Below are 16,364 nucleotides of genomic sequence, written 5' to 3'. Positions count from 1 at the left end.
CGATATGATTAATGGCAATGGCCTCTGGGGCACCGTGCTGCAAGTACCTTCAACTGGGGATACATGCCGTCTGGGCTGTTTGGGGGGCAAAGGAAGAGAAAACGCGTGTAGAAACAGCGTCCTAGAGTGGCCCTCGATTGGGTGGGAGAGCGTGACCTTTTTTTGAGCAGCAGCAGCGGCCCCCCACCCCACCCCTTCTCCTCCTCCCTCTGCCCAGCACGTGTTCCTGGTGGAGCGGCGGGAGGAGTTGATGAAGCGGGCCGTGGACTGGGCCAGCCAGCACGTAGGCGTGCAGCTGGCCTTCCGGGAGCCCCTGAGCCGGGCAGCCGCCCACGAGGCCCGCCTGGGTGCACGCTACAGGTCAGTGCGGGGGAGTGGGAGGCCACCTCTTCCATCTTCTTCGAGTGTCGGAGGGAGGGAAGGGGGGAGAAGACGGGGAGGACGCTTTGTCCGTGATTGCGGGTTGCACATCAGCCGCAGTGAGGTGTGTGTGCAGGCCGGTATCATTTTCTCAATCGGCAGGGCATGCTGCCGCTTGATGCATTCAGGCTGCAAGAATTGGGAATTGTAAATCTATGGCAAATCAAACAATTCTTGCGTGCAAAAAACACCTAGAATATGAACTGTACTTTCCACTGCATGTGGCACACGTACTCCCTACTTCACGCTAGGGTTATTTTGACGTCAAAAAGGGCAAAACACGTTGATTCAGTCATGTGCAAGTTTATGAGCATCTGGAAACACATCATAATAATGAACAATGAAAGCAGAAGTGGCCTTTTTTGCTCGGAATTTCAGTATTGTTTTCCCTTGCCAGGTTAAAGTGACAGTGATTGATGGCAGTTGAACTAACGTTGCATGGTGTCTCATTAAATTTGTGTGCTGTTGTGCTGCCGAGCACAAGGATGCAGGTTCAATTCCCAGCCACAGTGGCTGCTTTTCTGATGGAGGCGAAAAGCAAAAGCGCCTGTGTGTAGGAGATTTCGGCGCAAGTTAGAGATTTCCAGTTGGTCAAAATTAATACAGAGCCCTCCACTACGGCGCGCCTCATCGTATGCATTGCGTCGGCGTATTAAACCCTACAATTAATCAAAAATTGTGTACAGCATGTCTTCTGGGGTATTCAGTACACCTGATTTGATGTCGATGCTCCTCAATTCTTCCGACATAGTTTTTGTTTTGCTTTTGCAATGATTGAGTGGCCCTGTGGGCCAACTAGGCTGCTGTAAGTCTAGGAGCATTCATGGTGGTTGAAATCCGATGGCAAGCCTCCGTCAGCATCTTCCGGGGGCGTGGAAGTGGATTTCTGTTCAAGCCATCGACTTCTGTTAGTGGAGTTTGTGGCAGTCCGTTCATGTGGGCATTATCTGCTGTACGGTCTGCTTGTTGCTAGCCCTGGCTTCATACTGTTCTAGCTTTGTTAGCTGGAGGAAATTGTGTTCTTCCTTCCACAGGAGCTGTGTTTCTTTTTGAATGCACATTTGTTTTCTCTACCTGCACCTGGCAAACGTAGCTGTGTGAGGCAAATCGTTGCTTACTGTTCACGTGCTTTGACGCCTTGAGGTGGTGAGTGGCGTTGCCACGAGCAAGTGCTCTGGGCCAGCTGCCACTGGCCACTTTTTGCCGGTGTAGGGTGAGGCAGCCAGCAGTGGGCCTCTGATCCCCCGTTCTCCCCTGCTTGCAGCACGGACGAGGCGCTGACCTCCCTGTGCGAGTTTGTGGTGCACAAGATATCGCCGCGCCACGAGGTGAGGCTGCCCACCCTGCAGAGGGCCCACCCTGTTGCGGGGCCCCTTTGCTGACCCCCTCCCCCTCGTAGGAGCCCGTGCGGCGCCTGCTGTGCCTCACGGAGAGCTGCCTGCTGGAGCGGGACCCGGCCACTTACACCGTGGTGACGCTCAGGCCCCTGGCTGACGTGAGTGGCCCCTCTGTCCTGGGAGGTGGGGCTTTTAGGGGCGAAGCCCCTGAGGGGCTGGGGCTGTTGGCGTCTCCTGTCGTCGTCGTCGTTGTTGTAATTGTCGCCGTCTTGACAATTAAAATTGTCGTCATAATTCATGTAGTCACAGTACTAAAACACTGGGACACTCGTTTATGCCTCACGCGGGAGAGCTTCGTGCTTCAAAGGCGCGAGACTTTTACAGCAAAGCTGTATACCTCTGCCCCTAACGGTTTCATCTCTGTCGACAAAAATGCCAAGGCGCCAAGAATACACTTATACACTGCATGCTTCACTCCTCCTCAGGTTTCACGTTACTGGAGATGGCCCGGGATTTTTTTTTTTGCGGCACCCAGCGACCTAGTGGGGGCAGAACCGGTACCCTGCACAGCAAACCCAGGGCCAGAAGGAGGGGATTTGCCTTGTGCAATTTGCCACGCTCAGAGCCTGATCGTAACAAGGTGCGCACTGGTGGGTTCGTTTGAGGGTGGGGCTGCACATCCTATCATGTACTGCACACATTGGGAATATCATGGGAGGCAGCGGGGGCTCATGACAGGACATCTGCTCGGTCACCACACGGGCGACACCCCTCCTACATGCAACTGTGAGGTGGTCACAATGCTGCTTCAGTGGGCAGCATGCCAAATTTGCGTACTGGCTTTGAGGCGGCTAAGAGCCACAGGGTCCATCCCCACCACAAACCCAACTTGTTTATGCAAAAGTTGAACTTGCACATAATGCCCTGCAACATGTCTGAATAATTTGCAGCGCTTGTGGAGCAAGCATGCCTCTGTACTGGGGAACCACAATTTGCTTGGCAAACTAAGCTTTGGGAAGGGTCTCGACAGTTTATGGAACACTGTCTCGTAGACTTATAGAACGTCGTTTAACCCTTTCACTGTCAGGTGTTTCTGGCTGTGACACACCCCCAGTGTCGGCTTGGTTTCCAGAACATCAAGGAAGAAGCATAGATTTATTTGACTATGATAGCATCCGGAATGTAATGCGTCGAAAGGAAAGAGTGTGGTTGAGAAATAGCCTGACTTCCAGGTATTTTCAGTTTGCCGTGCCCGCTTCTGGGACGACGACCCCACGGTTTCAGGGGGGACACTGCTCTTAAAAAAACTTATTTAATTTTTGAGTAAACTCTGTGAAACTTGTCAGACTTGTTGCTTTTCCTCCGCTGATTTCAAATATGGCATTATTTTTTTTGTTGGTCAATTAGGTCCCGAGATAATTAGAGGTAATTAACCATTTTTGAAGGAACAATAGACAAAACTGTGTTGGTCAGAAAACTGTAATCTTTACATTTTCCAACACTATGAACCCTGGTGAGTGCAATAAGACAATCAGTTTTTTTATGCGTCGCTTGGAACTAATTTTACAGCTCATTAAACCTTGGTGGCAACACTGGCAAGGAGCCATTTTGAGTGCCAACTTCAAACACTGAAGTTTAATGAGCTGTAAAATTAGTTCCAAGCGACGCATAAAAAAACCGATTGTCTTATTGCACTCACCAGGGTTCATAGTGTTGGAAAATGTAAAGATTACAGTTTTCTGACCAACACAGTTTTGTCTATTGTTCCTCCAAAAATGGTTAATTACCTCTAATTATCTTGGCACCTAATTGACCAACAAAAAAAAATAATGCCATATTTGAAATCAGTGGGGGAAAAGCAGCAAGACTGACAAGTTTCACAGAGTTTACTTAAAAATTAAAAGAAATAGTTTTAAGAGGGGTGTCCCCCCTTCAACATCAGACTCTGACGGTGTGGAATTCACACCCTTTCCTCGTATGAAAAACTCTCAGAATGCAAATTCGGCTTGGCTCGTATTCGGATCGAAACTGGAAGAACCATTGCTCCTGTCTGCAGTCAAAGGCTCTACATGGCCAGCCATCCAAAAGTAACTGCCCGCGTGGAGGGAGCGCTTTCAGCAGCCCACACAATGCACACAAATGACATGTTGCGAAATCATGGTGGCAGGTAGAGATACAAAGGGGATACAATGTTGGTACAACAACCTCGTTTCCTGCTGACTGTGGCAAGTGAGGGCGCAGCGAGCCTGCGAAAGCCGCAATCGAGTCATGTTTTGGTCTATTGGAGGGGCAACGGTGCGCTGGGTTTCCCTGGCACGCTGTAGCAGACGCACCAACAGAAAAAAAAAAACCTAGAAACTCCTTGCGGATGGCACAACAACCTTTACTTCCGTAATAGCATGTGTGCCGCATGGTCACTCATCCCGACAGAGTACAGTGTGCGGAGCGACCAAGCGCCCCAGTAACGAAAGGTGGGCATGGTCGTTCCGTACTCTTCAGTATACCGTCGTGAGAGCTAGCGAGTGAAAATACATGGTACTAGAAAGATTCGACCGATGTTGCGAACAGTGCGCCCGCTTTGCGCTATGGCACGAATTTTACCACGCACAATGAAGAATGTAGCAGTACGTCAGTGACACTTCGGAAGGGAAATGCGAAAACGTACCGGTACGTCAGTGACAGCGAAAGGGTTAAACGGGAACGTCTCATGGCCCAATGCGACCTGCCTGCTGCCCTCCGTGTTTGAGTGGTGTGGGCTGTTGTGTTAGACAGTAAGATGCCTACAACGTGGGAGGGAAACGGGCAGTCAAATGTTTTTCCTCTAGAATGAAGCTCCAGCCCTTCAAAGTTTCATTCAGCTAATTTGCTAGGAAGTAAGGTCAATTGCAAATTAGAAACGTGTTTTGTTTCGTGCACTCCTTGGACTGCAGCCAGCTTTGCTGGTCATCCTTCTTCACAGATTGCAAGGGCACTGAAGTTTTTATTTATAGTAGTTTTAAAGAAATAGATTCACTCTATGCTGTAAAAATTTTCTTAATGATCAAAATTTGTCTCCGCAAATTACATTGTCAATTGTGCAGGTTGCTCTCTTATCTGGGTATCCTATTTGGTGTATTCCTTCTTTTAAGTAGCCCGCCCATGGGAAAAGCAGCGATTTTGGGTAGCCCAGCGAACAATTTTTTCCCGTAAGAAAAAGTATGACACATATAAGTGCATGGTATTGAATTTAAGAAAAGTAAATTTCCTTTGCAGTGGTAATGGTTTCAAACGAATTTTTATTTAAAAAAGAAAAAGAAAAAAAAAAGCTGCATGGAAAAGTTTTGGGACAAAGACAAAAAAATAAGCAAAAACCTCGGTCTTGTTCCACACCGAAAAAACACAAAAAATTCAAGATATACAATTTGTACATATACTATCAGTGCAAAACTCCTGCAAGTATCGAATGCCTAACTGTAAAATTTATTGCATTACGAAAAGAAGGTAAGCATAATGGGTTTCGTGCCACTGTGCAAAGCAGTTCCTCGAAACATAGGTTGGCCACACATGCATTGCAGAAAACATTGGTTTTCTGCGCCACTCTTTTTTATTCGTAGCACTATTCACAGTTTCAATAATTTTGCATTTTCTGGGGCTTGTGTTGAGCAGGGGTGCCAGGTTCTGGGCCAGTTTGGCGCACTGTCACTTTCAGTGCTGAAATGTCATGAATCTGGTGACGAGGATATGTACTCTGAGTCAGCGGTGCTAATGTCATCCAAAAAGTCGCAAGTAGAATCCTCCAAATTGCTAAAAATGTGGCGTTCCCATGGCACCGCAGCATGTGGTGTTGATGCCACCTCCGTATCATCCGAGTGCCTGTCACGTGACACCGGCCACGCTTTTAAAAATTTCGGTGCGCAGAAAAGTAAGAGAGGATGTAAGTGTCTTTACCACTCAGTAGGTGGCGCCAGCTCTCAGAACACATTCAGGGAGTGCCAGATTCGAATGGAAGAACATCAAAATTTAAACTTGAAAGCGCCGATAGCATACTATCGATTTGAATAAGCGTGTGCAGGAAAGTGTTAACTGTAGTTTACCATGGCATTGCAGCATAACTCTAATTTTTTACTCCATGTTCCTTTTGTGGGGAAATACACTAAATATTCCCGGCTGGCTGGAGGGCAGGGAATACCCCGCCCTCCAGCCAGCCGGGAAGTAGGGTGGGCCATCAATGAAGTTATGCTGAAGTTCTTCAATAATACTATGCTGGTGTGATGTGGGCAATAGGAAAAAATAAACGCAATGAGCATTTTATTTTTTCTGATTACACACGTCGCACCAGTGTAACGTCATTGAAGAATTGTGCCGAACTGCAAGAGTTCTCATGTCACCCCAAAATCGCTTGTTTATTTGCTACTTCTAAAGCTCTACCATCACGCATTTTTTTGTGAGGACTTCTTTACGCCACTCCCTGCCACCTTTCTGTGCCGCGATCATCCTTTTAAAATTGAAACCCTTCATGTGCCGCACAGTAAATTGTGTCAGGTCGTTCATACCGCACCCTGTAATTACTGTTATCAGGACAGAGCACTCTTTTTAATGAAGCAAACCGAATACTGTCTTCACGCCCCCTTTAGGGGAAATGAATGACTGAGAATGGCCAGCCTTCGTAAGCAGGAAGATGAGAGTGCTTGGTGGCGTGTGGTGTGAAAAAGGGTGCGTGCCTTGTGGGTTGCGCAGGTGTGCCGCCTGGTGCGGTTCCGGGACCAGGTGCAGCAGTTCTCCATCGAGTACGCCCAGGGAGACGCCCGACGCTACAGCTCCAGCAACCGGTCAGTGGTGGTGCCTCCTCGGCTGCCGCCCAAGCGGCCGCCCAAGCCTTACGGTGTTCTTGCGGGACTGCCTAAAATGCCTGCTCCACCCAAAATGTGGACTGCCAGACTGCAGCAAAGCAGTCACGGGAATTCACACCTGAACAACTCTCACACATCTTTCCAAGAGAGATTTCCCAGTTTTTACGATATGGGAATTCAGGTGCTTCCAGGCAGGCGGGATACTGCTGAGGAGTAACTTAATGAGGTGCTTGATGGTGACTTGACAGAGTTCACATTCAATCTAAGTATCAATAGACTTTTCACTAAGGGTATGCAGGCACTCAGAACTTTCAGACACGGAGTGTGTAATGGGATGTTCAGTTTGAGTTGCAGTGTTTAGAAGCTCTGATTACTTTCAGAGTATTTCAGATTTCAAAAATACAAGTGTATACTTGATGACACTCGGTAAACTTTGTTTTTGTGAGTCGAGAGACAGGGAACTGCCAGGAAAACTTGCATGTAATGTGGGCGCATAGGTAATTCGAGGTGTAATTTGGACCACCCCTTTGAAATTTGGAGCAAATGTGCAAGCACTAGTGTTCAGTTGCAGAATGGAGCAGGGGCGCTTTCTTGGCACTGGCGATATCGAACCCACAGTCTCTGCTCCATTGCAATCCACCACTCTTTGCACCCGATTGCCACCACGGACATCATGGGCAGCTGGAAAGGTGTCCACGAATGCGGCAGCTTCGCTAATTCTCAGTTGACGCGCTCCCTGGTATCCATCTTTGGTGTGCAAACATTTCTCCCCTATAGCCACCACAGAGCCCACTTTGTGGAGGCTATTTACGACTGTGCCTTGCCTATTGTGTGGAGGTCAACCATGAGTTTTCTTCTCAACCAGAGGTTGATTAGAAAGCTTCGCATCAGCTGAGTCCAACCGAGGGTTTGGCCTAGGGCTGAGGGGCAAAGATATGAGGCTGGTAATGTGGTGGGCCAAACAGTTGCCTGACAACAAACTTGCTGGGCGTAATTCTCTATACTCGGGGACAACTTTCCGTGGCAATGGAGTGAAAGCTAGAAGGGGTGTCTTGGGGGAAGAGGGGGGGCGAGCTTTCTGCTTTGTGTTACTGCGCCAAATTACAGTGGAACTCCGATGGTACGTCCCCTGGTTTTACAGCAACCCACTTCTTATGACATAAACTGTGGTCTTGGCGAACTCCACATAGGAACCATGCATTAAAAACCCCGATACTAAAACTCTTGGGTGCACGCGGTCCGCTTCATACGACGGACTCTGGCGGGGATAAACCAGCGTTTCTCTCTTCTTTTACACTGCTTCGTCGCCTCATCCCAACCTTCAATAATTCTTAATCCCCATCCACGCTGCTTGATGTGCAAAGGTCCACAAACGATCTGCTGAACAGACGCAAGCAAGCAGGCGTGTATTGGTGGGCGGGAGTTAACCGTCGACGGCCCCACGTGGCAGCAGAACACCAACACACCAATCGCGAGAAGTCAAAGTCCAAGTGGCCGGTGGACCGCAGATTTGAAGCTCCCATCGGGTTGACGAACGTGGAAACACATCGTACAACGCAACCTTACGGCGATGACCGAACACCCGTTTTCCTCGCCCGCTGAAGTTTCTTCCTTTCGCAGCGCTCTCTTCCCCTCTTGCTTTTCAGTGTCTTTGAAAGCTGCATTATCGCTTGGTTGCTTTCTTTCTGCTGCCTGATACTATCCTTCATTTCATTGGGCTTGGCAGTTTCGCAGTCTCGCCTTTTTCCCTCTCAATTCGCTTGGCTGTGTCAGTCCAACATGGGTCAACCTTCTATCTCACGCGCGCGCGAGGTGGGGCTTGGTGGACCAGTGCCTGACAGCGTGGGGTTTGCGTGGCGTGCGGTGCATGGCTGGCGGGCTAGCAAAGAAGCCATGAAGGGAAGGGGGCACAAAATAGGCGTTTTTTTTTTTTTTAGAAACTTGGGATTTTAGCTAAAGGTTTACACATTATGTGAGAACGCACTGAATATAGTACAGTGGAATCTCGGTGATACGAATTCGGTTGATACGAATTTTCAAAATTCCCCGGCGAAAATGCATTGTATGCAATGTAAAAAAATTCGGATGATCCGTACGCATTTATCACTCCTGTGCGGGAGATACGAACACGCGAGCCGCGAGCAGACGACTGCGGCGTGGACGGGAGGCGGGAGTGTTGGTGCAGCCGTGCGGCCTTGGTTGCATGCGGGCACAAAAGCATTAGTCCTCCCCCGCTGACGGTAATCCTCCTCGTGGGTGTTCCGAACAGAACGTTTCGCCCTCTCGACGCCTGGTCTTTCTCCCTCCCTTCTTTTATATCCCGCTACAATCTCTTCTCTCTATACCTTTCGTTTCCGCTGGCTGCAGCTCGGGTGCCTGTAGCGTCCATTTTTGTATTACACTTTTTTTAATAAACCACGGCAATCAAGCGTTCCCACATTTCTGACGGTGAATACCTTCGCCATTTTGCCTTCTCCACAACCCTCGCTTCCGAGGTCTTGCCCCGCACTCTAGTTACCCTGTTGTCGCCTTGCCGTGTTGCCTGCGCCACTTGCTTGTTGATTATGTTGAAGTGTGAACCGTGTGGAGCGTTTTCTGCTCACGAAAACGCGCCGCCACGAAATACCACCCGCATTCTGCGCACGGCGCGGCAAGCGGCGGCAACATGGCGGCGTCACCGGCCGCGAAGTGGTGCGGGTAGCTCGACCGACCGCTTCTGCTTGTACAGTAAAGGAGCTGATAATGTGGGTGAAAACGACACTATAAAGCATCGTCTGCGCGGGTAGGAAAAGCGCCAATGAAATACAGTTGAACCTCGTTATAAGAGACACTGATGTAAGAGACAAATGGGTATAAGAGACACTATTCACCCACATGGTTGGCTGCCCTATCTTTCCCATTAAATCGACCTCTTTTATAACAGACATCGAATGTAGAAGATTGGTTATAAGGGACAAGTCATCCTTGAAGTTTAATCAATAATCTCGCTTGTAACAGACATTTTAACTTCAGATGCAGTGCCACCAGTCACTAATTGCAGTTGCTTCCTGTGGAAACACAGGTGGACGACAGACGCCTGCAGTCGCTATTTATTATAACTTCAGCAAACACACAGTAGTTCAGTCAGCTATGAAATGACGATGAGAAGCCCTGCCAGTGGAAATGCAACTGACTGAAGTGGTTGAAGCTTACTGCCATCCATTGAATGGAGCACGATCGCACATGCGGGCTCTCCCACTCGTGTAGCTCCAAATCAAGAGGCATCGCAGATGTTGAGTCCTGCAAGCGTAATGAATAGCCTGAGCACACAGCGGAAGAAGCTGTGCGCTCTGGCTATTCATCAGGCTTGTGAACTCAACATCTACGATTCATCTTCCACAAACAAGGAAAGGAAAAAAAGCTTGTGGAATCGGTTGTAAAAAACAGTTAAATACAGTCGTGAAGCAAACAAACTTTCATAGATTTTTGGGCCAAGCATACATTAGAATGAATCTTTTGCAACATGCTGTAGCGTTCCTTTGAGCTTATTTTAGTCATACGGTGCCCACATTGAACTAGGGTCTGATTAGTAAGTGAAAACATGGTTCCCTGCTTATAAGAGACATCTCGTATAAGAGACAGAAACTGCTCCCCGGTACGTGTCTCTTATAAAGGGGTTCAACTGTATCCGCAACCGCGGTAAGCCTAAACATCTCCCGCGGGGCCAACGGGCTGTCCGGAGCATTTTCAAACTGCCGCCATGAAGAGCGCGCCTCGCCTCAATGCATTGACGCAAGTCGGCAGGCTACTCCCACTTTTCTGAGCGAGGTAGATTCTGTCGCGGTAGCGAAATCGTCAACGCGGGCGTGAAAATAACGCGCGCACAACGCCGACGCACACAAATCACATGCGGTTCATGTGCGCACATCGCGTCGACGATGAGCACGTGTTCTTTTGACTCCCACGTTGACGATTCGGGCCGGCACCCCGGCACCAGCCTCTACCTCGGTTGCCGCGAATGGCAGTGGGAAGAGCCTCACGACTTCCGCCAATGGAGAGACGTGTGCCTCATGGCGGCAATATTGAAGCGTTCGCAGCAGCTGGCTGAGCCACCTCCGCGGCAGATATTTAGCGCGGACGGCATTTTATAGTGAGGTTTTCTCCCACACTGTGAGCTCCTTTCCCGCATGAGCAATTTAGTTTACACCTTGAGCTGCGTTTTAACAAAAGGATACAAGCGGTCGCTGAAGCTATCTGCACCTCTTCACGGCAGGAACCGCCGCCTGTCACATGCACGGCACTATTCCATTTTTTCTTGTTTTCTGATGATACGAATTTTTGGGTGATACGAATATTTTTGCTGCCCCTTGAGATTCGTAGGACCGAGATTCCACTGTAGTTTAAATACGTTCTTAACCCACCTATTGTGTGAGACCGTCTACTAGGCCGGCATTTACCCAAACCCCGGTCATGCGGCTCTTTTGCAAGGTCCTTTGAAAGTCATATTATCAGGGTTCCACTGTAGTTCCCAATAAACTGATTTTGGTTTCAGTTTCGGCGTGACAAATACGCCTTTGCTACGGTTCATCTCATTGTATAAGCTCCGTGGTTGAGTGCGCTGAACTACAATCACCGAGCATTCAGGCATATTGGCGCGTCCTTCCCTACGTTTCAATTGTTTCTCAACACAAGCCAACGCTTTTGCTGGAGAATTCGGACCGACTTAATAAATTACAGCATGGATGATACCGTCCAACTCTGTATTATTCAGAAATGACGTGAATTTTGTGAGCGCTGCAGTTTTGAGGGCATGCACTGACACGTACATTTTTCTTGGGCTGAAACTGGCCCGCACCGCGGACGTGTGTAGCATGCTTAAATAGTGCAGGCACGGAATAACGAAAGATCAGCATGCACGCACTACGGTGCGAAGTCGGATCCCATTTGGATCGCATTGTGTGTTGGGGGGTGGTACTATTGTACTGTTGCACTCTTGTCTTTCCATAACTCGAGGTGGTTTTGCAGTCGCCAAACGAAGCCGGTTTACCCTTTGGGGACTTCAGGGTATCACTCAGGGTACAGGATGGGGCAACACTCGCTTACGCCGGCAAGCTGGCTAACTGAACAAAATGTGGAAGTGATCGGGAGTCCCGGTTGCGCCATTCTCATATACCTACGTTGCAGCCAACTTGCGTCATTTGTTTCGGCGTTCTCAAGCTTCTTGAAAATCTTACGCGCGAGTGAATTGGTGACCTACTGTAGGAAAGGAGGCATCTGTCAAGTAGGACGGCATGTTTTTTTTCTAAGGAGAACCTAAGTGATGCCAGTGGCGAACGCTGCAACCGAAAAAAGCTAAAAATCTAAAAAGTAATGCTCTCTGTTTCACATATTCAAGGGTAAAAAATAAGAACTGCATATTTTTGCTTGGTCCTGTGGCTGCTCTTCACATGAAGGCAAAAAGTGAAAACGCCTGTGTGTGGAAATTTTAGTGCACATTAAAGATCCCCGGTAGGTGGTTGAAATTAAAGCCGGAGCCCTCCACTATGGTACACTTCATAGACCAGGTGTAGATTCGGCGTGTTGAACTCTACAATCATCATCAGCACTCTGCCGTGCAAATTGCCAGTTTGCTCCCAAAATTCCGGAAATGCTTTTCTGGCACTCTTATAGCGCTTTCCATTGGGCGAACAGGAGCACTTCTAACTGCACTCAAAGTGCTCTCGCAAGGTCTGGCGTCTTCCAGTGGTCGGGCAGGAGCAGGGGTGTTGTGTTTCATTGGTCGAGGAGGAGCTTTTTTTTGGCGCCGAGAACAGCCGAGAGCAGTTCTCAATACTCCGTCGCCAGTGGCGGAGTAACAGGGAACGCTGAGGAAGTCGCATGACCTCTTTTACATCACTTCTGGTTTTATCCCCGGGGTGGCGGGGGAAAAATGGCGGAATCCAGCAGCCACGATAGTCGTTCAGTGCGTATGGCAGCAGCTAAGCTCCGCCGTCTGAACGAGGAATTGCTGCTACTTTAACACTCGTCGCCTACTTTATCATTCGTCGCCGTGAGGAAGGCAGACACAAAACCACTGGCACGTATCTGGCAAAACTGGCGCGGAATAACTGCGTGCGGACAACGCGAGCGCGCGAAATGCTCCGGGAAGCAAGCGCGGGGAAAGTTTGGTCACATGACCCTTAACATCACGACCTCCCTCTCTTTTATCTGCTCCCGGAGCAGCGCGAATGTTTCATTTGCGGAACGAAAGCACACGTCCCCGTTACTCCCATGTGCTGCTCTGGCTACTCGCTGCACTTGCTCCTTTTCGCCCAATGGAATTCGCCATTAGTTCTCTTTGGTGCTGCTTGTGCTTTTGAGTTGTTCAATTTGTGAAGTGTTTCTGTGCAATAGTTGTGTCATCCTTTGGTTGCCCCCACCTTCTCCCCTTTGGCAGGGACGCGCTGCTGGCGACACTGGTGGACGGGGTGCGTGCGTCGGGCAACGAGGGTGTGCTGGTGTCCGGCTGGCCGGGCCAGTGGGGGCGGGGCCGCCGGGTGGGGCCCCTGGGATGCCCGCCCGACGAGGACGTCGAGGCCAGCTACCTGCGCATGCTGCACACGCCCCCAGCCATGGGTGCGTGTACTGGTCAGGGGCACGGGGTCGTTGTCCACGTGAGTCTGTGAAAGGGGCGAGACAGTGTCTGAAGCCGCTCTCGAGCATGGCAACTGCTGCAGCTGGCCACAGCGCGTGCAGGGAGCACCAACACGGGGGTGAGAAAAAAAAAGCATTGCTGTCCTTGGCTCCCCGTCATTTACAGTTCATAACTCGCTTGTGGAAAGGTTAGTGCCCTCTAGTGATGTGGGTATGCGACCGCTAGATGCTAGGCCTAACATCATGCTTTGACATTGGTGCCCTCAGCTGAATGTACGGTATGTCGTATGTCTTGTCGTATGTCGTATGTCTTGTCGTATGTTGTATGACAACCTTGGCATGTTGTATGACGTGTCATGACATCATTTTGCATGTCATAAGGCTTGACCAGAAGGTTGCCTATTGTTGAGCCTAAACATTGAACGTTAAGCCTAACGTTGTTAAGCGCCATTAAACGTTCCTAGGCTTAATGTCCTAGACTGGCACCAGTTGGAAAAATGACTCATTCTTAGACTTAACATGCTGAAGGAGTATCTACAGTGTCTCTTTTCCGTGTAGAAAGAAATGCGCAAAACAAATTGGCACATACATTCACCTTTGCAAACATCAGAGCTTAAAAAGCCTCGTACTGAGATTGCCCCTGCATAGCTGAATTTGGCGATAGGGTTTTTTTTATTATTATTATTACTGACAGGTACAGGAGAGAGGTTGTTGGAGCATCTTAAAGAGGGAGAAAACAGCGGTGTCAGTCAGCTGTTCATTCGGATGTCTTCCTAGATTGTGATTGCTTTCGAAGGTTATTGCATGTGCCCGGTGATTATGTAGTTTTTGTGGTGGGTTTCTGTTTTATGTAATTCTTTCCCTAGCTGGGGACATTCGAGATTCGTGATGACACGGGTTCACTGCATGTGCGTGTGTGTGATTTCTTCCCAAGCGAAGTTGGCAGTGCTCTGTCTTTTCCGTCTTGGGAGGCAGTGGGTGCAGCTGTCCTTGGGCGTGTGTGTGTGTGCAGGGAACTGGAGCTTTGCTGAGCTGCTGCTGCGCTTCAACAGCAACGTGCCTTACAGTGGGCTCCTCAACACAACCAACAAGGAGGCAAGTGGCCTGGGGGCTCTCTTTCAGGGGCAGGGAAGCTTGGGTGGGGAGGGGGACGCCAGCGGCGGGAAGCATGATGTTTGTGACAGGGGCCCAGCTGTCATGCTTGTGGCTGCTCGGTCCATGCACTACTCAAACCTTGGTGTGCAGATTTTTCAGCATGTTAGAAGTTTGGGCTGGTTGGTACATCTTTTGCAGACAGCGGAAACAGCGCAATGGAAGTGACAAAGAAGGACAACCAGACGATGCACTTATTTTTTAAATTTCCCAATCTTTGCTCCTAATAAAAACGCGTGTTTTCTTTTTGGCGATTTAACGGATGAACTTATCACTACACTTTCAGCTTAATGAAGTTGGCGCGCATTGCTTGTATGTACCAGGGCTTCCTTTTGATAAGTAAATGGAATTATAAGTCCAAGAAGCCAATCATTTCCGGGCGTCCTTGAGTATGAAAACGTAGCCGGCAAATGGCACTCGTCAAGCAGAAAAGCAGACCGCACCGCTGAGCTGTCTCCAGACACATGCAAGCGACAATTGCTCGCCTGCCCAAGCCCTGTCCGTGTGTTGTGGATTCGCCGGGACACGCTTCCTGCCCACACTGGCAGAGACCTCCCAGGGCCACTACCAGTTCTTCCAGTATCTTCCGTAGAACTGTTGGTGGAAGACGAGAACCTCCGCCGCGCCACGTGTGCTTTACTTCCACCGCGTGGAACTGACCTCCCCAGTGGGCTCGCTTGCTGGGAGGAGGTCCTGCTGCGGAGGCTTCGGGTTGGGGTGGCGTTATCCCCAGCTGTTACCCACGCTTGGCCTGCCCGATATCACGCTCCGTTTGCGGATACCTGCCCCTTCTGTGTTACTCCTGCGTCAGAAGCCAACGTTGAACACCTGTTGTGGGCTTGCTCAGGTCTTAGAGACGCCCGAATGCAACACCTGGGACGCACAGGGCTCCATCCTGGGAGAACCCCAGATCTCAAGCGTTGTATATGGGAACCCCAGCCCTGGTCTCTTGTTGAATTTTTGCGTGAAACAGGTGCAGTGTTGTATCTTTAACACTTCCTGTCATGCCGTAGGGCAATCTATCGCAATTAAAAAAAAAAAAAACAATCGTGCTGGGTGCTTTTGTCAACAAAAACTTGGGGGGAATTCAGACACTCTGGAAAGAAGCGCCAAGTGGAGGTGGACTCCGGACCACTTGGGCGAGGACAAAAGACAACGAGCATAGCCGCCGTCAGTGTCTGCCAAACACGAAGCACATCCATTGAAAGCGGCGCGCAAATCATGGCCGCCTTTAGGTGGGGCTTTATACTTGCACAGATTGTAAGGGGCACACCCAAACTGGTTTCGAAGCATTGTGAAAAGTTTCTAGCTGGGCTGTGTGAACACTGTAGGCACTGGCTTGCTATCAAATATTAGCCAAAGTTATGTATCCTACATTTGCTTGTGATATACATAAGAGCAGCTGGTGCTTTTCACATTATTGCTGCAGTTTTGTTAATGGGCTGCTGACAGCTGTGACGATTGCTCTTACCTTCTCTAGCCTTATTTGGATTACTGAATTGGGCAGACCTCGACGTGACAAAGTTCGCGATCGAACAAACTTTTTGGCTACATGTAGGACGTTGTAGTGTTGATGTTAGACTCGGATAGTTTTGAGCCGCTTTCTGGAATACCACTGTAGTGAGCACATTTGGAGGCTGCACCAGGTTTATCGACCATTTACAACAAGCAGTTAGGCTTGTCTAAAACTAGTGCCACACTCCACATTAGTGACTTTTGAGCATGTGACAGTTTCGGATTTTACTGTAGACTGCCATGATGGGCTGAAAAGTGCGATGTTAGCAAAATAAGGAAGGCTCGGGGAAATGTGGTCAACTCGTTCGGAGCTCGTGTTGGTCGTCAGAATGCGAAGCAGAACATTTGTGGAAGCACTGTAATGCACAGAAATATGCCAAAGTCTCGGCGCGCCGTCACCACTCGTGATTCAAGCATTGTCTCCCGACAGGTTTGGTTCCCCCCGTAGACTCGATGTAGCACGCTCATTGCTACAGGCAGATCACACAAAGCGTGGAAA

The 16,364-nt window shown here is 49.3% G+C and overlaps 1 pseudogene across 1 annotated transcript in view; it reads left to right on the top strand.

The window, feature by feature from the left end:
• LOC144152662 (dnaJ homolog subfamily C member 13-like) overlaps window positions 1–16,364 on the top strand; it is a 144,133-nt pseudogene that overhangs the window by 13,286 nt on the left and 114,483 nt on the right. Inside the window, exons 5-10 of the transcript XR_013319203.1 lie at window positions 218–360; window positions 1,685–1,748; window positions 1,820–1,915; window positions 6,474–6,565; window positions 13,002–13,180; window positions 14,211–14,293. The product of XR_013319203.1 is annotated as a dnaJ homolog subfamily C member 13-like (transcript). The remainder of the gene's footprint in view (window positions 1–217; window positions 361–1,684; window positions 1,749–1,819; window positions 1,916–6,473; window positions 6,566–13,001; window positions 13,181–14,210; window positions 14,294–16,364) is intronic.

The sequence above is a fragment of the Haemaphysalis longicornis genome, unplaced genomic scaffold (genome assembly GCF_048455015.1).
Source record: "Haemaphysalis longicornis isolate Haplotype H1 unplaced genomic scaffold, Haemaphysalis longicornis Haplotype H1 scaffold_9, whole genome shotgun sequence".
Classification (NCBI taxonomy): domain Eukaryota; kingdom Metazoa; phylum Arthropoda; class Arachnida; order Ixodida; family Ixodidae; genus Haemaphysalis; species Haemaphysalis longicornis.
This window is presented reverse-complemented; position numbering and strand designations above follow the sequence as displayed.